Here is a 27,552-nt window from a genome sequence, read left to right as displayed (position 1 = left end):
CCTCTCAATGGATCACCAGCAGTTGTGTAAAATTACATAATATCTGTGATAATCCTGACAGAAACTTTCTTGGGGGACTTGGATTTAATAGCACTTCACTGTTAAATAAAAAGGAATTTAATCACACCACAGTACTAAAGAACTCAGACTCCCCAGAAATCTTGATTCCAGCCCAAATCCCTTTCTGCCTCATCTAGGCCTCTGGTTTGTGACAGCAGGTGGGCAGATTGGAAGGGCAGCACCTGCCTCCACAATGAACCCCTTCCCAACAGACGTGACAGGTCGCAGCAGCAGGCCTCAGCAAAGAGACAGCTGCTGTTTTCTCTACTGGAAAAGTTCAGGCCCTGGAGGCAAGGCCTGTGGCCACAATAAACCCCCGTATTCCCTTTCAGGAAAGGGGGACAGGAGGGAAAAATCCAAAGCAAACGAAAAAGTCTAGGCCCGGCTCTGCAACTGCTTTTAAACAGTACCAGCATGTTTCCATGCCCTGCCCAGAGCAGGGAATTCCCCAGCAATAAAGCTCTGAATCCAAGTTGCCACACCACGAGTGTCCTCACCCAGCATTCCCGGGTCTGACATTACCCCCAACAACACAGAGTTTAATGCTAAATGTGAGATAGAGAGACTATGTGCAATAGTTTAACATCATTACAGATGCTTTCAATGCTCCACTTATGAACTTGAGAGAAACAGAGCGGGAAGAATCTTAGTGATCTTCTGGGTTTTCAGTGAGGGTGCCATTGGCATGTGGAGTAGGCCAATTATTCACTGGGCTGGGTGGCATTTCAAGATTTCTAGTATCTGGGGTCCTCAACCATTAGTGCCCCTATATACTATGACAGTTTAAAAAGATCACCCTAAACATTCCAAGTGCCCCTGGAAGGACACTGCCACCCCTGGTGGAGAACCATTGATCAAGTGTGTCATTGAGGTCCAGAGAAGTAGTCATTTAGAACACTTAGTTCTGTGTTCTTTCCACTGCACTAAACTCCCCAAATAATATGCTCACTAGAGCATGAGACACTTAAAAATTAGGAATAGACTTCACACTTGATAGGATTTATGGCTTCTGGATCTAGGACTGATTGCATAAACTTCTTTTTCAATCTAACGGGTATTCTGGTATGAAACCATAATTCTATTACTATAATTACTTTAAAAGCAAAAAAGTGTCTAAACTAACAACCGCCAATCAATATTTAAGGCTTCAGGATGCACTGTGTACTGAACTCATACTGCAAAGAGTATCTATGAGAGAGAGAGAGAGAGAGAGAGAGAGAGAGAGAGAGATCCAGATCCAGAAACCTTTGCATTTTGTTAAGAAAATGTTTTCCTAAAAACACCATCTCTGCAAACAGTTAGGGAAGTGAGTCCTATATGGGGTATTTATTTTACCAAATAAAACCGTTTACTTTGAGATTTTTTTTAAAATTAAGATTAAGATTCTTCTCTAACTCAATCTAATACTCATTCTGCATGCAAAATCTAAAGTTATACTTTAAATAATTTCTTGCTAGTTCTTAAAGGACTTACAACAAAATCAGTCCAAAGCATGACACATACCTTCAAAATTTGTGATAAGGGCACCACAAATTTTACAAATCACTTGTTGAATTTAGGACACTAGCACTATATAAACTCTTCCACTGAAGCTTCAGAGAAGAAAGGAAAAAAAAAACAAAAAAACTTCAGTATATCCATTCTCTAGTATTGGTTTATTCATATGATTCGTCTAATGGTGAATAATTTTTCCATCGCTTCGCTAACGTGTAAAAGCACATAGAGATACTTATGAGTTACACAAATTACCATCACTACAAGGAAAAGGAGGGAAGAAGTAAGGTAAGGAAGGTTAGAGATAAAGAGAAAGAGAGAGAGGGAGGGAAAGAGGGGGAGGGGGAGAGAGCGTGCAGGAGCCTGCCAGCAGGACTCCCAAAGACAGTGCCAAAAATAAAAGTATCTTACAGAAATTTCAGGTAAAATTCAAAAAGTACTTTGAACCTAGCATCAAATCTTGTATATACACATACATGTGGGTAAATGATGATTCTATTTCTTACCTTACATCAAATCAAATTAATAACCACTAAGAATTCTTTTCCATTTCAGAAAACTTTATAGGGCCTATGTCTGCATGGAGGACAGGAGTGCATTCCCAAGAGACCACTCCCACTGCATATGACAGGGAGAATTTTCCAGTCCACAATCACAGTCTACAACAGAACAGTTTTACAACATAGCTGATAAGGGACTTACCTCCGCAGCCCAGACGCCGCCGAGGGCCTCACAAAGGCAAACGGTGCCGCCCTCCTGGGCCAGGGCTTTGTGTGGTCGGAGGGATGGGGGTTTGCTGGGGGATCAGCCTCCAGCCCCTCACCATTTACATGTCAATGGTCCAAGCTAAGCTCCTCTGACCCCAGTAGCCGTGCCTTTCGGGCAGCGAGGCCCGGAGTTTTGTCCTCCTTACTCCACGGAGCCTTGAATCCGCCGGCTGCCAGTAGACATCTGGCAAACTCCTTATGAGGGATTTGTCACCCTCTTCAAGCCCGGAGCCTAGGTAAATACATCAGCAACCGTCAGGCAGGCTTTCAAATTATCCGACGCCACCATGCTGGGAAAGATGAAAGCTTTAGGTAAGACTGACAGAATCAGAATCCCAAATTCCAAACTCAGTCTGGGTTGAAAAAATGTGCCGAAAGGAAAAAAAGATTTCAAAGAAATAGATGTTCTGTCTTTCATTTAAGGTCAAAAAGCAACTATTCTGGGGTTATAGTTTGTTTACAAGTGAATATGAGACCATGGTGTGATGTGGGTGCCAAAAACAAATGCATGAACAGACTTAACAATTTTAGGATCCATGATCCAAAAGACAGTATTGGGAGCGAGTAGGGATGGGGGCTGGGGGCTGGGGGTGGGCAGAGGAATAGATGGTCTATATACTGTTCTACAGGGAAGAGTGGGTAACTAGGAGAGCAAAAATTATAGGAATCCTGTCCTATGAAAGAGACATGATTTGAGCAGGGTACGGGAGAGGGTGGCATCCTCAATACATGAGGGTACAAAGAACAGATATATTCTGGGGGCTCCAGACAGCAGAACAAAGGATTGCCGGTTGGATGGAAACAGCATCTGCATAAGCTCAGGAAAGTTTTCTAACAATTAAACACTCTGGCCCCAGACATCATGATCAAACTTCTCATATTTTTAAGTAACTAAAGAGGAAGACAAATGACTAAAAATACATTTAGTCATTTATTGTTAAAAATAACTTATCACAGCTAGCATATAATTTTCTTACTTTGTTAATAAGAGGTAGGATATGTTAAATATTTTGTGAGATGAAGATTAACTGTTTGGAAGAAACTTTTTCTAATATGATTTGATAAATGTCTTACTGAATATTGCATATCACCTAAAATCATGTAAAAATTAAAAAACAACAACAAAAAACTCTGGCCCCTGTAAATCAGTGGGCAAGGGAGCTTTACCCCGGGAGGGGGGACCTGCACAGAAGGTGCTGGGAGAGGCTCCTTTCCATTCTCCCCGGGCTTCAATGACTTCCTCTGCATCTTGGTGTGAGAAGACCACCTTGAGACAGATTCTCAGGATTTTTAGAGTCAGGAACAGAATGATTATGAAATAAAAACATGGATTTTAAAAGTGACATAATCTGTGTAATATAGAAAGACTTATTTACATTGGGATGAGGCCACTCTAACAACGCTCAAAAAGAGTCCAAGCATTAGTCATTTCTGAAAGTACAAAATGCACACCCATGGCCCATTTATTATGGTTTGATACTGGCAACGCTGGCTCCCTCGATCCTATTCCCTTAAATTCCTTTTCATATCTCCATTTTTCAAAAAGCTGCTGATATAACTTGGATCACTTACAGCACTTACATTTACAAAGTGTTTTTATGGTCAATTGAATTTTATGAATATTTCATAGGACAGAATCTCACTGCTGGTCTAGGACTCAGAAGCAGAGGAAACGAGGAAGTGTCTTCCCAATGTGTCTGCAGGGGCCTGGAGGGACCAGGGCTGTGACTCTTTACACCTCACTAAAGGCAAGGGTAAAAATCTTTCCTCCCCTGGAAAGTTCATTGTGCTGCCTACGTTGCAAATGAATCATGAGACTTGCTTTGACCCACACTGCCCCCTGGCACTGTTCTGAGTACAAAGCCTACTCAAATGTGACTTCATCAAGCCTCCTCATATAGTAGAGGACACCACCACCACCACCACCACCACCACCAGCACCACCAGCACCACCACCACCACCAGAAGCACCACCAGTACCACCACCACCACCACCACCCCTCATGACATTATAAAACAGATGTCAACAGTCTTATTTTTCTAACGTTTGCAGAGGAAATGCACAAGATACATGCATACAAAATGTTGGTAATTACTGACAAATTACCCTCCAAATAGATTTTACCAACTTATACTCCCACCAGTTCCTATAGGAGTGCCCATTTTCCTATCTGTTCACCAACATGGACATAATCAGTCTTTTTATGTTTTTATTTTTGAGAACTTGATAGCAAAAAAATCTAATTTTTGTTTCCTTTGTATTTCATTTATTATCAATAAGGTTAAGCATCATTTTATTTTTAAAATGCTAGGGGAACAAATGTACCTACAGAACTAAATTTGGTTATTTCCTCCTATTACTCTGCCTCATGTCAATTTGATTATTAGACCAGCCAGAAGAACTAAGAGGGAAAAGGAGAAATTTTCCCCTCCCCTACAAAGGAAACAACACAATGCTTGCCAGCAAACCCTTCTCTCACTGTGACAGAGCACCCTCCACTCCTGACCTGCCTCTTTCAGGCACATATATTCCAGTGTGTCACCATGACTGCAGTTCTTTTGTGACTCTCCTACAGTAGATATGCTGTCAACATAACTGGGATTTAGAGTCTAGCAGAGTGGAGAGTACAGGAGTCATTTTGAAAGAAGCTCAGGATAGAACAGAAATAGCTCACTTGGAGGGCTGATCTTTTGGGATAGTTACATTTCAGACAGACCACGACCTAAGAGAGTATAAACAGAGGCCAATGCACACATCTGCTAGTTAGAAACCAGCACAGACTCTGTGAGGGCAAATCTGTGATGGTACAACGCCCTTTAAACAGGTTTGTTCAGTTGGAGGAAGGAACCTAAGGAGGAGGGGTTCTTCCATCCCAAACAAACAAGCAAAAAAACAACACTTTACTTTCTAGGAAAGGTTTGGTCTTCAAAAGAGGGAAATATTGAACTATCTTAAAACACCCCACAGGATCTAAAAGACTAGAATAAAACAAACTGATTTTTAATAAATCTCACTTGATTATTAATGGGCATGTAAACCAGCATTTCTGAAAAACAATTTGACCTTTTTAATACTTTAACTCTATCACTATGGAAATAATTCTAATTATGAAAAAAGCTTCGTGCAAAGAGATGTACACTACAGCATTATTTATAAGAGCAAAACATTGGAAACAGAACAGGGAGACTTCTGTCCAATTAAAGAGGATGAGTCAGGAAACCTCCATCTAGTAGAATATTACACTGCCTTAAAAATGATGTTTGAAGGTCCACATTCTTGTCTCAGTAACGCATTATTGGGAATCTATTCTAAAGAAATAATCCCAAAACACAGGAAACTGATATTCAAACTACTAGTCAACAAAAGAATAGTTAAGTACGTAGGCTCCTATTGGTTCTTGAAAACTCAGCTGTAGTAGTACTTCTCCCGGAACTCCGGCCCAGCTCTGGGCTGCCATGTGATGCCCTGTGCATCGCCCATCATAGCATGACCCCAAAGTTCTATATGTACGTGCCAATCTAAGCTCCTTAACAGCAGGGAACTTGACTTCACTGATTTAGTAATCCCACCATCCAGCACAGTGCCTGGCACAAAGTAAATATTCATCCAAACATCTGTGTTATGTAAGATTATATAATCAATGTATTCATTCGCTAGGGTTCTATAACCAAGTACCACAAACTGGGTGATTTAAACAACAGAAACTTATTGTCTCGCAGTTCTGGCGGCTAGAAGTCTGAAATAAGGTGTCGGCAGGGCTGTTTCCTTCTGAGGGCTGTGAGAAAAAGATCCATTCCGGGTCTCTCTCCTTGACTTGCAATGGCCATCTTCTCTATGTCTCTTCACAGCATCTTTCCTCTAAGCACATCTGTCTCCAAATTTCCTCTTTTTATAAAGATACCCCGCATATGGATTAGGGCCCAACCTAATGACTTCACTTTAATTTGATTACCTCTATAGAGACCTTATCTCCAAATAAAGTCACAATCTGAGGTAATGGGAGTGAGGACTTCCACCCATGAACTGGGGGGTGTGGGGGGACACAATTCAACTTTTAACAATTTAGAGATTTATGAGAGTTCACAGTGATAAGAAAATACTTATTTTATAATTTTTAGTAGGGAAAGGGGGTTCGGTATATTTATGTATCCAGCAAGAATTCCTAATTTGGATTTTTAAAGAAAAGGATCCGTGACCAACCACCCCCAAATTAAGAACCACTGATCATATAATGTCTCAAATATTTTTTAAAGAAAAAAATGTGAAGGTGATAAACCAAAATGTTAATGGTATTTGCCTCTGGGTGATGAGATTACAAATGTTTGGTATTATTGTCCAATTTTCTGTAACAACTTCAAATTACTTTTAGTCAGAAAAAAACTCAAACTTTTTTAAAAAAAGGAAAAATGATATTTTAAAGGGGTTTAGAAACATGTAAATGAATATGTTTTACACAAATAGCATAGGTGCAAACTGTAAAACAAAAAATAAAATATTGGGAAAAGATAGGAAGAAAATACATCATAATGCTCACAGAGTTCGTTAATAGAGGTTATAGAAAGAGTTGTCTGTATGCCTTCCTATTTTGTTGTGCTTTCCAATTTTTTTTATAATGACTGTATTACTCTTAAAACCAGAACAAACCAATAAATCTTGTTAGTTAGGAACATGCAGTTTAAGTATTTGGTTGTATATTAAATATTCAATATTAAGGACAAAATTAGCAAGTTATGGCACAATAAAAAAAATGCAACATTATAGAGCTTTTAAATGACCATTAGGAAAGATATGTAGAAACAGGAAACAGCTTATGAGACAGTTCTGTGAAAAAAATAAAATACGAAAATACACTCACTAATTATAACTGGTAAAATATATACATATGTAGATGGTAATTTGCAAAAATGAAAACTTATTAAGAGTAGGATTATGCATTATTTTAAAAAGATTCTTTAATATAACTATACAGTATTTTCATTTTAGAAGTCTTTATAAAAATGTTCTTCTCCAAGAATATCTGTATATTTTACACTAAAACAGCTTATAACCATTCCAAGAATCAATTCCTTGACTAGAAAATGGCTAGCAACACGTCAGGCCTGTCTGGCTCCCCACAAACAACTCTGAAGTACTTCACTACAGCTCAGTGGTTGGTTTCAGTTTCACTGGTGGTGGAGGTGCACATGGGTACATTTCTAGACAACAGTATGGCAGTGTCTGTTAAACCTATAAATATTCACTTCCTTTGACTGAGCATTTCCACATCTGGGAATCTGTCCTACAAAAACAATTCCACACATACACAAATGGAAAGGTAACAAGAACAAGCAACTAGTCTACTTAGGGTTGGCCCTTTCTCAAAGGGGGCTATGGAAGGGCAGTTTCATTTAGAAAAGCTGAGGAGAAAGAGACCTAGAATAACCACTAAATGAAAAACCCACGCAGCGTTGACTTGCTGTCCAGTTTACTACGTCCTTTGATGTCTTTATTTCTGGCAACTGGCCAGAAACAAGGGTGCTGATTCAACTCTACATGTTCCAATCATATGCATGCCAGCACAGCTGCTCACATATAGACTCAATTGAAATAAACACATTTTAGATTGTTCTCTTTTTTGCTCCTAGTTTCATAAACAGAATTTAGAATATGGTAACCCTTACTTTGAAAATAGTCGTGGAAGGAGAGCCATATGTGTGCAACTCTAATATTTTTGCTTAAATAGGAAATGTCCAGACCTTAGGTTGGACTCCTAGAGTTTGTTTCCTAAAAGAGTGTTTCCATGCATCTAGAGAGGCTTGGGATTGTTGCTGACAATTTACAAATGAGTTAAATTTCTCATTTTGCACTGACCCTATGGTTCACTCCAAGTAGAAAAACTCTGATCAGGTTAAGAACACAGGTGAAGTCAGATCTCCTCGGTGCAGGCTGCAAAGGAGCCAGAGGAAAAGCGCAATTAATTCAAGCCACAATGAAATTAACCCTAGGTTTATTTTTAGGCTATATCCAATGTAATACTGTAATGGGCAATTTTTTAGATTAAAAAAGACGAGAAAAAAATTCTATACGTTATTGCTATGAGAGTTCATCAGATGAAAATATCTTTATGAACTCTGATGATATTTATTGGTGGACCACTACATTCTGCACATGTTTTCTTTATCTCAAGCTAACGACATCTTTAACGATGTGAAGAAAAAAGATTAAAGGACGTTGGGTGAGTTGTGCAGTGTTACAGTGTGGGGTCCTGGGAGAAGTCTGACCCGTAAATGCTACCTCCTGCATCCCTTTGGTCTCCAGCCACACAAATTGTCTATTTTTAAGCCTTGAGTTTCACAATGAACTGGACTGATAGTTGTTTAGAAAGTAAAATTTTCTAAAAAACCACATTAGTAATGTGAGATGTTACTGTATAAAATAACATCGATATCTATGCCTGTTAATAAACACTGTAAGTGTCTCACAGAAATTTTCTGGTGAGACTTAAAATTAGGCAATTCTAGAAGGATACGCATAAAGATGAGATTTAAAAAGGATGGAAAAACCAAGAAGCAACACCTTTCAAGTAAAATGTTTTAAAAGATGTCAGAGATATATGCTTTTTAAAAGATTTTCTAGACCTAGAGCATTGATTACATAAATAAAGACATAGGCAAGGGAGGAAAAGCTTATAATATGCATAAATTTGAAATTTAGGATACAAGGTTAGGGGGGAAATATCTAATAAGTCTTATTAAAGACCATTAAATACAAAGAAGTATAAGCAGTACACGATGACAACATAGAGCAAGGCAGGTGACTTCAGGGACGGATGGGAGGTGAGGGAGCAGGCAATGGCCTCTCTTCCTCTGGGGCTTTTCCTCGCCAGGTGTGGGCCCAGGCACCTGCAGGTGCAGGAACCTCCTCACAGGACGGAAGCAGACACAGCAAGTTGGTCTGAGTAATCAGCAGACATGGAGACAAATGACTGCTCTTCCAAAGGAGACTGTGGGGCAGGCAGCGTTCAATGACCTGATTCGCCTCGGAAGCCTCTCACAGCACCGCCAAAGGGAGGCCAATAGACTGGGAGACCTAGTGAGACACCGTGGTGGGGGTGGCAGTACAGCTCCCCACTTCATAACCTGGAACCAGGTGCATTATCAGCACCCACCACTCCGAGGTTTTCTGGAAGAATCCACAGGTGATGCATTCACACACTTGGCATAGGCTATCCTGGAGGGGTCACAGAAAAGGACCCAGCAAGGTTCTGACAGGCACACCAGGGAGCAGAACTATTGCCAAAGACAAGGGAAGACCTGGAAGGCGCAATGACCTCCAGTAACCACTCCCCAGCCCCTCAGGGACCTACAGTGGACAGGATCATAACTACCTAGAATTTGATCATATGAGCTTGTTCTGGAACGTTAAGTAATAAATATGTACACATACATAAATGCATTTATATTTATGTATGTAAAGAAGGAAGGTAGGAATGAAGGGCTGCAAGGGGAGAAGGATATTCACCACTTGGAAAAAACAGGTGGAACTACGTGACCTTTTAGCTAATCCATTATCTATGCGATCCTGTGCAAACCTCCATACATTTATTTAAAACAAAGGTCTTCCAAGAAGCTATTCCAACAGGCACCGTGCTCTGCAATAGCTTCTTGGGGGAAACTAGTTGTAGTGTAAGAAAGTTCCTATAAAAACTAATTGACAAAGGAAAGAATTAAGATTTCTTCTGCCTGTTCTGTTACAAACTATATCACTAGTAACCAAATAGTAAAGGAGATAAAGTTTCTCTTTACATTTCAGCTAATAAAGAAGGAATGATACAATCAGAATATTCTTTTAGCAATACCCAATGGATTATGGATCTAGACATTAAACATCAATGGCTGCTAAAAAAGAGAAACAACCAGCCAATGCATGCCTCCTGATAAAGGAACACACCATTATTTATGAAGTAGTCATGTCAAAATAAATTGAACCTGAATATGACCAAGCTTTTGGATGCAACTATCAATTTATAAGAAGTACTGGGGACATGAAAAACATGCTAAATGACACCACAAGGATACAACCAGCAAAATCCAAATGGTGTAAAGCTCTACAAGACAAAACCTGGTTTCATCAAAATATAGTTCACAAGGAAAGAGAGAGAAAGAGAATGAACAGGCAGGTGACAATAAAAAGGGAATCACATCGACCAATTCAATATGTGGACCTTATTTGAATCCTTCTTCAAAACAAAATATTTTAAAAATCTTATAGATATTGGAAATTTGAACACTGACTATACACAATGTTATTAAAGAATCATTATTTTTTAGGTGTGATAATGGTAGTGTGGTTATTTTAATAAGTCCTTATCTTTTACAGCTACATATTGAAATAGTTACAGATAAAATAATTCAATGCCTGGGATTCACTTCAAAATAATATGGAGGGAGACAGTGTTTGCAGATGTAGATAAAATAAAATTGACCATTAGTAGATAATTACTGAAATTGGGTTATAGATAAGTGAGGATTCATTATACTATTTTGTCTATTTTCATTTCTGTTTAAAGTTTTTCATAATAAAAAGTTGGGTTTTTTTGGTTTTGTTTTAAAGGGCCTGTGAGGCTACTGAAGGCTTACTGATAAATCAAAAGACAATCATTGTAAGGATCAACCCCTCTCTGATCATTCAACAGCCATTTATGAGGGTTCTTCAAAAGATCATTTAGCTCTAAATTTCATGACTTATTCTCTCATCTTCTTACATGTAAGATAAGCTTATTACTCAGGATAAGTTACAAGTTCTGCCAACGAGAATGATAAGGTTAGCACAACCCAGGCCCATGAACAGTGGCCCTGGCGGAGTGGTTTCAGTGGGTTGGAAAGACCCAGGACACGAGAAATAGAAATCGTAAGAGTAGCCAGATCTTTCATGAACATTCAATGAAAATGAAACTAGACAAAAGAGCCAAATTCAAGTTACAGGTTTGACAGAGGAGGAAAATAACCTATCATTATTAGAATTTATATATTGTAAACCTCCAAGACCCAAGAAAAACAAACAATTTGAAACAAACTATATGAAACAACTAGGGAGCTTAAAAAGTGGCCGTTAAGGGTTGAATTGTGTCCCCCAAAATACATCTGCTGAAGTCCTAAGCCCCAGTACCTCAGAATGTGACCTAATTTGGAAATAAGTTCTGGGCAGATGTAGGCAAATTAAGATGAGGTTATTAGGGTGGGCTCTACCCCAACATGACTGGTGTCCTTAGTCAAAGAGGACACAGAGACAGACATACAGTGAGAATGCCATGTGGAGATAAAGGCAGAGAACAGGCTGATTCAACTATAAAACCGGGAACACCAAAGACTGCCAGCAAACCACCAGAAGCTAGAAGGGAGGCATAGAAAAGATTTTCCCTCACAACCCTCAAAAGGAACCAAGCCCGCTGACACGTAGCCTACAGAACTATGAGACAATATATTTCTGTTATTTAAGCCACCCAGTTTGTAGTACTCTATTACAGCAACCCTGGTAAACTAATATGGTGGCCATTTACAAAAAATGATACTAAAATAAATGATCTTTGAATACACCATCAAAAAGATCAGTCAGAAAATATAATGATAGATGATGCTATTCAAAATAACAATTTTTTAAAAGTACAACACACCTAGGAATAAATTTAATAAAAAATAGGCCCTTTAATAAAAAATAGGCCCTATATGAAGAAAACTGTGGAAACTACTGAGGAATGCATGTGAAAGATGACTCAAACCGGAAGATAAATCTTGTTCTTAGAAAAACTCCTCAAAGGAGGTGTCTGTACCTATGGCTCCATTTTTTCTCTGTTTCCCTCTTGAATCCTCCGCAGTCAGGCTTTCCGCTCCATTACTCCACTATGACTGCATATTGCTAAACTCCAATGTCAATTCTCAGTCCTCAGCTAACTTGACCCATTAGCAGCATGGATCCTTTTTGCTTAACTTTGTTTGGCTTCCAGGAAAAAACTCTCTCTTTCTCTCTCTCTCTCCCACCGCTCCCCCACCCCCACCCCACCTCCTACTTTTCTTCCCACCTTTATGGCCACTGCTTCCCAAATCTTTTCTTTGCTCCTTCTCATCTCCCCATTAACATTAGGTAGTCCCAGGACGCAGTGTATCTCTACTCATTCTCTAGGTGTCTCATGCCGTCTCATGGCTTCAATTACTTTCAAGTGCTGATAACTCCAACATTTGACTTTCCAGCCTGGATCTCTCCTCTAAACTCCAGACCTCTCTTATTTTGTCTCCTACTCTTCTCTGTGCCTGTCTAACCACAATGGCCTCTCCTCCTGTTCTTTGAAAATACTAGCGTGTGCTTACTCGGGACCTTTGCGCTTGCTGTTCCGTCTGCCTGCAATGCTCTTTCCCCAGGCATGCACATGGCTTGCTTCCTCTTTACCAGCACTTGACCGAAGTGAGGCCTCAGTGAGGCCTTGCTGACCACCTTATGTTAAACATACAGAAGCATTTACATTCCCCATCTCCTCTGTAGGCTTTCCTCTTTAGTACTTTTGGCTATTTAATATTTTATGTTACTTATTTATCTTGTTGATAGTCAGCCTCTCCTGTAATACACATTTTCCCAAACACACTCTAGATTAGAGTTGTCCAACAGAAATATAATGTGAGCTACCTATGTAACTTAAAATTTTCTAACTAGCCACATTAAAAGCAACAAGTGAAATTCATTTTAACTATGTATTTTATTTTACACAATATATCTGAAATATTATCACGCCAATATGCAGCACGAGCAACACTTAAATGCTTAGTAACCACTTGTGGCCAGTGGCTACTGTATTGAGCAGCACAGTTCTAGAATGCAAGCTCCCTGGATGGCAGGGATTTGTGTGGGTCTTGTAACTAGAAAATGCTTGGTGCATAGCAGGCAGTTCATAAGTTTCTTTGAAACAATGAATGATTCAGTTTTATATTGATTCTCTAACCAATAATCCATATCAAAGCATGAGAATTTTTTAACTTAAGAAAAAGATTTTAAAGACCATCTGCAAAGCAAATATAGGAGAATAGATAGAAAAACTCAGAAAATAGGAAAAACAAAGGGTTTGTTATCCATTATAAATTATAAAACAAATATAAAGATAAAATGTTGTTATATATACTATCTAAAAATAAAAGACAAATACAAAAATAAAGCCATAAGACTAGCAAAAGAAAATATAGATTAATGTTTTTACAATTTCAGAAATAGAGACCTTTTCAACTCAATCATAAAAGTAAAAATGTTTAAAGGAAAATTGTGATAGAAATTGTACCATGCATAATTTTTTTAAGTTCTTACAAATGAATAAAGAGGAAAAACACTCAAATAATAAAATGGACAAAGGATCTGATTAGGCAGTTCCACACACAAACTAAATTATAAATTCCATTAGAGGGCTGGAATTATTTGGGCTCAGGCTTCTAGAATGATACAGTAAATAGTAGTCACACTAACTGAAGGAAAATTAACACATACACATACACACACACGGACATTAACTTACAAAATGATATTCAACCTCAGACTTAAATAAAAAAACACACACACAAAAAAAAGATATTTTTAAACCATAAAACTGGCAAAGATTAGGATGTTTGACAATATCCATGTTGGTGAGGGTAGTGAAAAACCCACCCACTACTTTGCCTGGGTACAACTGCTACTGATGCAAAGTCCGTGTGCCCAACACTTCTAATGGCCAAAACTCAAAATGTCAGAGTTGGGAGTAAGGAAACGCTTATTAATCGAGAAGGTGCCAACGGAGAAGATGGGAGACCTAATCCCCAAATCCATTTTAAGAAAGTATTGGGTGGTGAACTCACAATGTGATATATAGATGATGTATTACAGAACTGTACACCTGAAATCTATGTAACTTTACTAATAATTGTCACCCCAATAAACTTTAATTAAAAAAAAAAAAAAAAGAAAGTAGAGAGTTCAGGCTTCTTTCATGTGAAGGGAAAGGGAAATGGGAGGGGCAAGAGGTGATTGACATCTGGGTGGCAGCAGGGGTCTGAGGAGACTGTGTTTAGTCTGTTGACCGTAGTTGATGTGGGTCTGATCAGGAGGTTCCTAAAAATCTTTGATAAACAATACAGACTTGCCTTATCTCCACCTCAGGAAAGCCACCTTCTGGCAAGGGGTTATTTTTGTAAAATTCAAGCTGAAAGCAGAATTCCTCTAATGATTAGCGTGTCTATATGCAAGATGAAGGAGAAGCTATTAGCCTGAAGGCCACGGGAACAAAGCAGGATTGAAGGAGATGGAGTCAGAGAGGTCGAGCATTTCACTCTGGTACACAACTTTACCTTTCTGATGGGCAACTGAGCAATAACAGCACTTCGCATACACATATATTTGATCCAGCAATTTCACATCCAGGAATTTATCCTAAAGAGCTAACAGGGAGAAGGGAGAGTTTAAGGAGAGCTATAAAAAAATGGTCACTACTGTCATGGTTAATTTTATGTGTCAACTTAACTATGCAACAGGGTACCCAGATATTTGCTTACACATTATTCTAGGTGTGTCTGTGAGGATATTTCTGGATAAGATTAACATGTAAATCAGTAGACTGAGTAAAGCAGATTGCCCTCCCCAATGTGGGTGGGCCTCATCCAATCAGGTGAAGGCAATTTGAATTGAACAAAAGGCTGAGCAAGAAAGAATTTATTCTCTCTGCCTGAGGGTCTTCCAGTTGGGACATCAGTCATCTCCTACCTTTAAACTCAGACTGGAACTTGCACGATCTGCTCTCTTGGGTCTCAGAACTTGCAGCTTACGGGACTTCTCAGCCTCCACAATAACGTGAGCCAATTCCTTATAAGTGTGTGTGTGTGTGTGTGTGTGTGTGTGTGTGTGTGTGTGTCTCCCATTGGCTCTGTTCCTCTGGAGAACCCTAACTAATACAACTATAGGGTTAGTTATACAAGCAGAAAAATACAGGAAAGAATGGGCATACTCATCAAAAAGGGGTAAGTTAAATAATTTTTTATTCAATGGAATATGTTACAGCCACTTACAGTAACGATGAGGATTAACATGAGCTGACTTGGAAAGATGTCCCCATTACATTGTTGAATTTGCTTTGTTTTTTTTAAAAGCAGGGTCCAGAACAGCAGGTATAGTATGATTTCATTGATAGAGAATTGTGCATCATGTACATGAGTGTGTGTATGTCTGTGAAACAGGACAGGATGTTTAGTAAAAAACAATTTATCTCTGGGTAATGGTATTTTGGATGACTTTTAACCTCTTTAAATTCTACATTATTTGCATTTTTCTCCAATGAGTTTGCTTACCAGGAAAATCAGTGATGCTATTCTTACCCATTTAAAAAAGTTCATAGACGGAAGATAGGGCTGTATGTAGCAGGAAGGGAATTTGGGTAAAGAGAGAGTTTGGGTTACAAGCGGAGAAATGAGAACGTTACTGAGGGGGGAAGAACAGAAGGGAATGAAATACTGAGTACTGACTGAAACCAAGCAGCTGGAGTTCACTGAAGGGATCCAGGAATGGATGAGCTGGTTCCTACCCTCAGGCAAGAGAGATAAGGGTCTACAAATGTAAAAATAATTCCAGATGAGTGACACAAGAGCTACAGAATGCAGAGGAACGCTGCCAACTGGAGGGATCTGGAATGGAATGCTAGAGGAGACAGTGTCACTTCCAAGGTGGGTCGGATTTCTCTGCACAGAGGTGGGTGGTAAGAAAAGTACTCCCTACTCAAAGCCTGGGAGGCTACTCAGATCAACAGGACATAATTTGGGGGTTAAAGGGAAGCTAATGACGAGACTGGAAAATTAATCTGGAGCTTATTGTAAAGAGACTTGAAGAGGGTAAGGACTTTGACCAGCACTCAGTAGGAATTTTAGGAGGGCTGGGCAGTGCATTGACCCACTCCTAACGATGCTCAGGATGTATTAAGCCAGTGGTTGCTTGTTGGACTTACAAATTGAAGGAACTTGACCATGGAGGCAAGGAAAGCCCAGTGAAAAAGCTAACATGACTGATAGAAGCTAAAGTTCTGAATTTAAATGGTGGCAGCAGGGGTGGCCGGATGGCTCAGTTGGTTAGAGCACGAGTTCTTTAACAACAGGGTTGCCGGTTCGATTCCCACATGGGATGGTGGGCTGCACCCCTGCAACTAAATATTGAAAACGGCTACTGGACTTGGAGCTGAGCTGTGCCCTCCACAACTAGATTGAAGGACAATGACTTGGAGCTGATGGGCCCTTGAAAAACACACTGTCCCCTAATATTCCCCAATAAAAAAATTAAAAAAAAAAAGGTACATGGTGGCCACAGAAGTAGAGAGTGACATGAAAAACATCATGGTAGCAGTCTGTATATGAAACATTTGACATTTACAACCTGAGGAAACCTAATCCAGACAAGGTTGAGCTGATTATATGGGTTATGCTGTCAATCATTTTGCCTTAAGAATTTTACTCAAATACCACATTTTATAAACAGGTGTTTCCTCTTCTCCTTCTGCAACTTTTGTGCTGGGTACAGGCAAGTGAGGAGGTAATTACTAATAGTCCTAAAGAAAATCGAAAACCTGACAGACAACTTTAGTGTCTCATTTAGAAAGGACTGAATTTATAAGATAAGTCTCGGACAAAAAGCATTACTCATGAGGCAAAAAAAATAAACAGACGCAGAAAGGGGGGTGGAAGAATAGAAGGGATGGAGACAGGAGGCAGGAGAAGCTAAGAAACTCAAGAAGAACCATATTTGTAATACAAATGTTTACAAAGGGATATGACTTGGGAATTTTCTCAAAATATTACTAAAAATTCTAAATACAGATTAAGTTTCCAGAGAAATAGTATAAAACCACTTAGGTGGCTGAAAAAAGTCATAGCCACTCAGAAAATTTTTAAAAAATTTAATTCTAAGCAAACTTCCACATTCAGCCATCAAAAAAGAACATGTTTACTATGGCTAAGTATACAAATGACATCTAAATATTTATAAATAATATTGATAAGAACTCAATTTTTACTCTCCTGATTTATGCAGATTTTATGTTTCCCCATAGTCTGTTCTTACTTTCAAATAAAAGATTGTAGGTAATACAGAATATTTCATTAAACTTTGAAGGGAAAAAAACCTAGACAGGTAAGATAAGCACCCTCATTGTCACCCATTAAGTAAAATGTAAATTTTTAGATTCAATGACCAGAACTTCAGATATCTCCTTAGAGTGAGAGGATAAGCTACAAAAAAATCATCTATCATCACACACTTGGTGAGTCACCTAGTGGTTTTTTTGGAAGGCTTTTCTGGTTTTTCTTAACCATCTGGGGGTGAGGGTGACTTGGAGGGCAGCTTGGAAAGTAAAGAAGGTGGAGTGAGAGACAGACACACTGCCTTAGGAACTCTGTCGGTGTAACGGGCATTTTTACGGCTGTTTTACATTCCAAATGTGTTTGAGGGTACAAGTAAAGTTTCAAACAGCACTATAAGGGAATTCACTTCAGCTCCAGGTTTCACAAAAATATATGCTCAGGCTCAACCCTCAAAACGTTACATGGATGAATGATTCCCTCAACATAAGATGCATTCAGGACCTATATGTGCAGGAGGCCTGAGCAGCAATGCTCTGCCCTACACAGGGTGAGCTCTTGTGGTACTCTTCAAAGAGAATCGGTGAAGCATAAATCTTTTGCAACGGTTCCAATCTTTCTAAGAATACCACCTTTCAAGTCATTGGGATACTATGCATTATGAATTCAGCTCCAGAATCACAAAACTCTGTGGGCCTTCCATCTTGACTTTTGATCTATCTATACAGGGAGTCCTTGATAGACACAGGGCATAAACAGTGTAGCTGACTGTAAGAGTTTAAACACTAAGACACTGTCCAGTAAGTAGTCAAGAATCTATCAAGATACCATAGGTGTAAGCATGAAATAGAATTCATAATACCTAATCAGAATGAATGAAGGATATTACATCCACAAAGCAAACTGTACGTCAACTCACCAAGTATCTGATCATAGAAGGAAAAGAGACTTCCCTATTATGTCTATCAGTAATATCAAACTGAATGTAAAAATTACAATCCATACTGACAGGAGAGCAAGAAAGCAAACTCTCACGTATTGCTAGCAAAATTTCTGGAGAGCAATTTGGCAGTATGTGTCAAAAGCCTTAAAAATACAAATAAATAACTTTGAACTCAGCAATTTCACTTCTCTTCATGAAAAGTAACCTCAAGAGTAAGATTAACATACAAGAACGTTTATTGAAGCATTACATGTAAAAGAGAAAAACCGGGAGGCTCCTAAAGCTTCAACACCATGGGAATAATTTAATAAACTGAAATATATCTAGACACTCAACGCAATTCTTTTAGATATAATGATGTTAAAAATTAGTATGGGAAAATGCTCATGACATATTACTAAGGGGGAAAAGTTACAAAATAGCATAAAGAGTATAATCTCAATGTTGTATACAAAAAATATATAAGGATATGTACCAATATAGTAATAGTGTTTACCTGCAGGTGGAAGGATTGCACATGTTTGTCTTTTCTGCTAATTTCTATATTACTACTTTTCTCCTATGAATATGAATTAATTGTGCCAGTTAAGTACTTTACCCATAACAACAAAATGAGGTATATATTATTATTATTCCCATTTTAAATACGAGGCAACTGAGGCACAGAGAAGTTAAGTAGCTTGCCCAAGATCACACAGCTGGCATGTCATGGAATAAGGATTTGTCCTAAATTGACCTAGCTCCAAAGTCTGATCTCTTACCCACTTTGCAAGGATTCACATTTTTTTAAAGAAGTTAAAGCAAAATGCCAGATAATCTACGATTACATGCACTACATATTCTTAAAGAAAGAGGATCCTCTTTGTGGGCCAGAATTTCCAGGGCAAATCGGGCAGCAGGTGATAAAGCCGGAAGTTCTCTCCTGTCTCACCCGGTTGTCCCTTTCTGTTTAGGCTTTTACTGGGATTATCCGAAAAGTCACCTATTTTCTCCTCTATCACCATCCTCTCTCCCCTCAGCACACACAAACACTGCAGCATTATCAAATTCGCATGCTGCAATTGGCAACATTCCTGTTCCCTTCCCAGACCACAACAATTACCCAAGAATTTCTTTCCTGCTCCTAAAAACCAAGGTAGGGCCCACACAAACAATTCTTCAAAGGTCTATCTAGACATATTACAATTTAACTCACAATCCAGTGTAAAAAAGTATTGTCCATTTCCCCTACACACAGAAATGTATACTATTTTCCCCCTAAGGAAGTTACAAGGTAGTTTAGATGGAAGCAAGTTAAGTTCTTAGAAAGATGTTATTAAAATACTAAAGACTCTTGACAAACTATGGTGTGTCTCATATGAATAGGGCAAGATTATACGATCTTTTCCTGTGTATCATGTGACATTCCTGTTCTGGGCCCCAAACAAGAGCCTGACAGATGTAAGTGCTTGTAGGTAACACTCTGACCACCTGAACCATCCAGGGCGCATTGAGATTTCTGTAAGGGAACACAGATGATCAAATTGTAAGGGACTAAAGAAAAGTTTTCTGTATCTTAGAGGAAAAAATATTACTACTCAGTATAAAGCAAGCTCCAGCTATCTGATGTTCTAAAATTAGACACTTGATCAGGTTATAAAGAACTGAAATCCCTGCCGGTGGAAGTAGGAATTTAGACAGCTAGATAAAATATCACCACTAGTGATGACATTATCTTATTAAAGAACAATGACAGCTTTTTAACTTCAGGGGCTGATAATAGTTCTCCTCAGTTACAGTTCATAAAGGAGTATTTTATTCTGTTATCGCACACCTTATTAAAGGCAAGCCTCTCTTCCTCAGGGGTTGTGGTTTTACATCTAACCGACAAATTAGATTGATCCATATTTCCAGTACACAAATATATATTATTGGATCTTTGTTTTGCAAAAATGAACCTAACAAAATTGCCTTTCCTAGGATTGAGACTAGTTAGTATGATCTTTTTTTATAAGACTTTTATTACAAAAATAGCTAACACACAATATTGTGTCAGTTTCAGGTGTACACAATAGTTATTTAACATTTATGTACCTAAAGAAGTGATCACCATGATAAGTCCAGCAACCATCTGACACTGTACCATGCTGTCACAATATTATTGACTATATTCCCCATGTTGTACATTACATCCCCATGACTTATTTGTTTTATACCTGGAAATTTGAACCTTCTATTCCCTTCACCTTTCCCTCCCTTTTCTAAGTTTTCAATTACAGTAAACACTCAATATTATTTTATATTAATTTCAGGTGTACAGCATAGTGGTTAGACATTTGTATAATTTAAAAAGTGATCCCCCTGACTAGTCTAGTACCACCTGGCACTATACATAGTTATTACATTATTGACTATACCCTTATGCTGTACCCTACAGCCCCATGATTACTGTGTGACAACCAATTTGTACTTCTTAATCCCTTCCCGTTTTTCACCCATCCCCCCAACCGGCAACCATCAAAATGTTCTCTATATCTATGAATGTTTCTGTTTTGTTTGTTTGTCTGTTTTGTTTTTTAGATTCCGCATATAAGTGAAATCACATTGCATCTGTCTTTCTTTGTCTGACATACTTCACTCAGCACAGTACCCTCCAGCAATAAGATCTCTTTCAAGGATAAAGATTTATTAATAAACAGTCCTAAAATTCATATGGAACCACAAAAGACCTCAAATAGCCAAAGCAATTTTGAGTAAAAAGAACAAAGCTGAAGGCATCATACTACGCAATTTCAAAATATGCTATAAAGCTATAGTAATTAAAACAGCATGGAACTGGCATAAAAACAGACACATAGACCAATGGGACAGATTAAGAGCCCAGAAATGAATCCACACATTTACAGTCAGTTAATCTTCCACAAAGGTGCCAAGAACACACAATGGGAAAGGACAGTCTCTTCAGTAAATGGAAAACTGATTATCCACATGCAGAAGACTTAAAGACTTAAACATAAGAATTGAAACTATAAAATTATTAGAAGGAAGCATAGGGGGAAAGCTTCTTGATATTGGTCTGAGCAATAATCTTTTGGATATGACACCAAAGGTACAGGTAACAAAAGCGAAAAGAGACAAATGGGATTGCATCAAATTAAAAAGCTTCTACACAGCAAAGGAAACAATCAACAAAGTGAATAAACAACCTACAAATGGGGGAAAATCTTTGCAAACCATGCAAAATATACAAGGAATTCAAACAGGTCAGTAGAAAGAACATGAATAACCCAATTAAAAAATGGGCAAGGGACCTGAATAGACATTTCTCAAAAGACATACAAATGGACAACAGATATAAGAAAAGATTACTAATTATCAGGGAAATGCAAATCAAAACCACAATGAGATATAACCTCACACCAATTAGAACAGCTATTATCAAAAAGACAAAAGATAACAAGTGTTTGCAAGGATGTGGAGAAAAGAGAACTTTATACACTGTTGGTAGAAATGTAAATTGATACAGCCATTTGGAAAACAGTGTGGAGTTTCCTCAAAAAATTAAAAATAGACTACTTGATGACCAAGCAATCCCATTTCTGGGTATACATCCAAAGGAAATGAAATCAGTGCATCACTATCTCAAAGAGATATCTGCATTCCAATTTTCATTGCAGCATTATTCACAATTGTCATCATACGGAATCAACCTAAGTTTCCATCAATGTATGTATGAATGTATATACAGAATATTATTCAGCCTTAAAAAAGAAGGAAACCCCTGTCACTTGCAACAGCATGGATGAACCTGAAGGACATTGTGCTAAGTGAAGTAAGCCAGTCACACAAAGACAAATATGCTGCATGATCTTACTAATACGTGAAATCTAAAAAAGTCAAACTCATAGAAGCAGAGAGTAGAATGGTGTTTACTGAGGGTGGGAAGAGGGGAGGGATGTTGGTCAAAGAGCGCAAATTTGCAATTATGTAGGATGAATAAGCTAGAGATCGAATGTTCAGCAAGATGACTATAGTTAATATTGTACTGAATACTGGAAATAAGCTAAGAGAGGCATTTCAGGCGCTCATCACACACAAAAAAGGTCTATGAGGAGATGATACATGAATTAACTTGACGGTAGTAATCATTTCACTATGTATAGAAACTCATCGTGCTGTACACCTTAAATATATACCATTCTTATTTAGAAATAAAATAAAATTGTGTAAAAGAAAAAAATTTCTTGAGCCAGGCCCAAAAATAAGGGTCAAGTTTTTTGTTTGTTTGGTTGGTTTTCTGTAAAATAAGATTATCCAAAATAAATAATAGTTTCTACATATTCTTTTCTTATAATTTGTTTTTAGTTTTCAATTACAGTTGATATTCAATACATTAGTTTTAGGTGTACAACATAGTGATTATACATTTATATAACTTATGAAGTGATCACCTCAATCAGTCCAGTACCCACCTGACACCACACATAGTTATCACAATATTATTGACTATAATCCCTATGCTGTACTTTATATCCTCATGACTGGTTTTATAACTGCAATTTGTACATCCTAATTCCTTCCCCCTTTTCACCCAGACCCCCAAACCCTTCCCATCTGGAAACCATCAATATGTTCTCTGTATCTAGTTTCTATATATTCTTTGAAAAAGTCATAGATCTCCAATTTGGTGAAATACTGCATTAAGATATAATTATTTGTAAAATATGATATGATCCTTTAAAAAATTCATATATTTCACCCAGTAATTTAATTTCTGATAATCTATCTTAAGGAATTAAGAGTATAAAACATATATGTACAATAAAGTTTCAGTGTTATTTTTTTTAATGACATACCAGATGTTTCTTAAATGTCCAATAATAGGAAACCAGTAAAATTATGGTATATCCATAATGAAATATTTTGCAGTTATTTAAAAAATTATGTTTTTGAAACATGCTATAGCATGAAAAATGCTCACAAAAAAACACTCGGTGGGAAAAATAAGTTACAAAACTGCTAATACATTTTGCTTTAAATATATATATATATATATATATATATATAATTAGAAAATATAGAAACATCTTAAAATAGGAGGAAAAAAACTCTGAACAGGCAATCCCATTTCTGGGTATATATCCAAAGAAAATGAAATCATCTCAAAAAGATATCGGTACTCCCATGTTCATTGCAGCATTATTCACAATAACCAAGGTCTGGAAAAAAGCTAAGTGTCCAATGACAAAGAAAAAATGGACAAAGAAAAAAATTATAAATGGACAAAGAAAAAAATTATATATACATGTATATATATATATATATATATATACACACGCACACACACACATACATACACAATGGAATTTTATTCAGCTTAAAAAAAAAGGAAACCTATTATTTTCAACAACATGGATGGACCTGGAGGGCATTAAGCTAAGTGACATAAATCAGACAAAGATAAATACTGCCATGATCTCATATGTGGAATCTTAAAAAAAAAAAATAGCTGAACTCATAGAAACAGAGAGTAGAAAACTGGTTGCCAAAGGCTGGCGGGTAGAGAAATAGGGAGAGGATGGTAAAAGTGTACCAACTTTCAGTTACAAGATGGATAAGGTCTGAGGATGTAATGTACATGGTGACAATATTTGATAACACTATACAGGTATCATACAATTGAAATTTGCTGAGAGACTAGAACTGAAATGTTCTCGCGCACATGAAGAAGGTAACTATGTGAAATGATGGATGTGTTAATTAACTCAGGGGAGAAGCCATTCATAAAGTATGTATATCAAAACGTCATGTTGTACACTTTAAATACCTTACAATTTTATTTCAATAAAGCTGAAAAAAAAGATGGGGGGGAGACAAGATGACTCATTGTGTTAACAATGGTTTCTGATTAAAGAAGCTTATTCAACACCTCCCCTAACTTCTCTCCCACCAAAGGCCCCGCTCATGTGAGAGAAAAGGCATAAAGATAAGGCACATTAGGGAATAGAACATGGGAGCAACCAAAAGCAGAAGAGAGATTCCAACAGTTGGGGAAGATGGAGAGCCAGTGGAAAAGTGGCAATTTGCTTTTTCAGGGGTAGGAGAAGAAGCCTCGGCTTGGTGTGTAGAGAGGGGACACTTGCAGAAAGGGACAATTTTGCCCTGCAAAACTCTGCGGGAGTTTGGGACTTACAACCACTTGGTCCTGGGGTGGACACAAACACAAATTGAGGAGAAAATGAAAGTCTACAGTTGCACCTGGCTATCAGTGCCCCACACGCTATGATTCATGATGATGCTCTTTGTCTCAAACATTTTAACGTTATCAGGTTGGTGCAAAAGTGATTGCGATTTTTGCATTTTTAACCTTAGAAACCGCAATTACTTTTGCACCAACCAATAAAAACGATGTGCCCCACCCCGTGTACACACACACACACCTGAATCAACGCTGGTACTGAAGAGTGAGCAGAGTGAAGATGCACATCTGGCCATGCTCCTCCCGTGATCTCTCAACCAGTGGGCGTTCACCGCAATACCGCACTTTCTCGCCCAGCCGCTCCTTTCACTTCACTGAGGTTTCTCTTTATGCCTTTACTTCGTGCACAGCTAAACAGTTTTGACCCATAATGCCTGACAGAGATGTGTGATAGCAGTAAACGTGGTACAAAAGTGCCTGAGGCACCTTGCAGAAGACAAAGGATGCAACTTAAGACCAGCAGGTAAACCGGGACTGCTGGACGTATCTCTTACACATCCCTGGGAAGACAAAATGGTGTCTGGAAGAATCTATGGCAAGAGTATATCAGGACTTCAGGGAATGTGGTGCCAATAACGTTTCCAAAAGAATTATGCATAACCCCACCTGTTCATGTTGATTCATTTGGCCCTGGCATTTTTTCAAATTACATACTAAGTTGAAAGGGTGGGTCTGGCTTATGAACAGTCAACCCCCCAACTCTAGGCACAGAAAACCGTCAGTCAAGCACCTACTCGCACATTATCAGGTGCAGGGAATTTCCTTCAAAATTTCTCATTTTTATTATGACATATTTTACACATATAAAACTATGTAATATATGAAAGTTATGAAAATAGTAATAAAACTCATTTCCCAATTCAAAAACTAGAATGTAACCAATAACACTGAAACTCGTTATGCTCCACCCCAGTGACATCCCCAAAGTGTAAGCTCGATTTGAATTTTGTGTCTAGCTTCCTTTGCCTTTATGACGATTTTGCCACTTATGGATATATCCATAAGCCATATACGATGAGGTGTGATCAAAAAATATGGTAAATGTTTAAATTTAAAAAAATTATGACAGTAAAAGACACATTGCCATTAACAACCTCAAAATACTCCCCCTTGCTTCAAACGCACTTATCCCATCATTCTTCCCACTTTCTAAAGCAGTTCTGGAAGTCCTCTGGCGTGGCTGTCTTTAGTTACACGGTTGTGGCTGCCTCGATGCCCTGAATCAATTCAAAACGTTTACCTTTCATGGTCATTTTGACTTTGGGGAAGAGCCAGAGTTGCATGGTGCCACATCCCATGAATAAGGTGGATGAGGACATACTGTAATGTTTTTATTTGACAGAAATTGCTGTATCAGAATCGATGTGTGACACGGAGCATTGTCATGATGTAGGATGATTTACGGCACGCTTTAAAATGCACCTTCTCCCACCCATAGCTCACACCTGACTGACTGCACCGAACAAGTTGAAGCTTGTCACACACACTCTTACTAAGGTTCAATGTGCCGCTTCCCATATTGAAGATCCCTGCCTTTCCGTGGATGGCACTTGGCAGCAGCATTCACCGTATGCTTTTTATTACACCTCATATCATTTAGTTTTATTTTTCAATCTGTAAAATTATTATCATATTGTATGAATTCATCTGTTTGTCTTTTGTTTTGTTTTGTTTTTTTGACATTATAAGTTTCTTCTCTAGAGAGTTTGAACAGTTTCTAAAACAAGACCTTACTATACACTATAATTATGCTCATAGAGCCTCCAACTGCCTTTTAGTCTGAAACATGAACAGAAAACCAAGGATCACCAAACATTCAAAGAAAGTTTCCAAAAAAAAGAACAGGAGAGACCATGATAAATAAAAAGAAATAAACCTGGAGGAAACTGAAATAATGCTGGTAACTGACAAGATCTTAAAATAAAATTTTAAAAACATTGAATTAGTAATCTGATATTAAAGAAAGTATTATAAACAAGTTATAGTGAAAAAGCAGTGATCAGAATGATCAGAGAGCATAAGAGAGTTCTTGGAAATAAAAAAGTGATTGATAATATTTTAAAAAATTCAATAGAAGGATTGGAAATAAGACAATCTCCCAGGAAGTAGAACCAAAAGACAAAGAGAGAGACAGAAAAGTTAAGCAAAACAGAGGCTCAACTCAATATCTGAGTACCAGAAGTTTTAAAAGAGAAAACAGAGAAAGAGAAGAAATATCCAAAGAAATGATAGAAGAAAATTTCCCAGACATAAAGGGCATGAGTCTCCATATTGAAAGGGCCAAGCATTCAGCACAATGAATGAAAAAAATCACACCAGTGGTTGACATTTCAGAATTATCCAAATTCTCTAGATGGAGAAGAAAAAAGTTGTTTTTAGAAAGAAGAAAAGGATCCATTTCTTTTTCTCTTCCTCCTCACCACCCTGGAATGGGTTTGACAATATGTCACTTATAACCCTTTGAAGATGTGAAAAAAAAGGCATCCAATTTATTACACTAAAAGCCCCAGACAGTTCTAGAAGTAAATGACTCCCAGTTTATTGCTAATGTTAAGTAGTGAGATCTGGTGAGTTTACAAAGCACTGTAATAAAGTTAGAAGCTACAGCTATAAATAAAAGCTAGTTTGGGAAGGGATGGATGTTCTTCACTTCACTTTTCTAGTTCTGTTTCCCACAAGCTGAGAGACCTTACGCTGAGCATATATTGTGAAGCAGGAAATCAAGTCCCCACCATGAAGATGTTAAAAACTAAAAACTCTTCTTGAGAGTCAGTACTTAAGTACTTTTCTGTATTTAAAAATGTCTCTTAAAAATTAATAAAAAGGGCTCCAATAACAAGAGATCTGTTAAAACAGAAAGTCGGTTATAGGAAATTTCCGAAGACAATCTTTTATTATCTTATCCAACAGACCCTATTCTGTCTCTAAAACAAAACGTTATATAT

At 37.9% G+C, this 27,552-nt stretch overlaps 1 protein-coding gene across 4 annotated transcripts in view; it reads right to left on the bottom strand.

Moving 5' to 3' along the window:
• Positions 1-27,552, bottom strand: part of ANKRD6 (ankyrin repeat domain 6) — a 167,418-nt gene that overhangs the window by 119,892 nt on the left and 19,974 nt on the right. The window contains exon 1 of one of the 4 annotated variants that reach the window (XM_019743301.2): positions 2,257-2,506. The exons of the other annotated variants lie outside the window; for them this stretch is intronic. The gene's annotated coding sequence lies outside the window, so the exon portion shown is untranslated. Of the gene's footprint in view, positions 1-2,256; positions 2,507-27,552 lie in introns of those variants that run through there. 4 annotated transcript variants of the gene reach the window in all.

The sequence above is a fragment of the Rhinolophus sinicus genome, linkage group LG05 (genome assembly GCF_036562045.2).
Source record: "Rhinolophus sinicus isolate RSC01 linkage group LG05, ASM3656204v1, whole genome shotgun sequence".
NCBI classification, from domain to species: Eukaryota; Metazoa; Chordata; class Mammalia; order Chiroptera; family Rhinolophidae; genus Rhinolophus; species Rhinolophus sinicus.
Note: the sequence above shows the minus strand (reverse complement) of the source record. Positions and strands in the feature narration are given on the sequence as shown.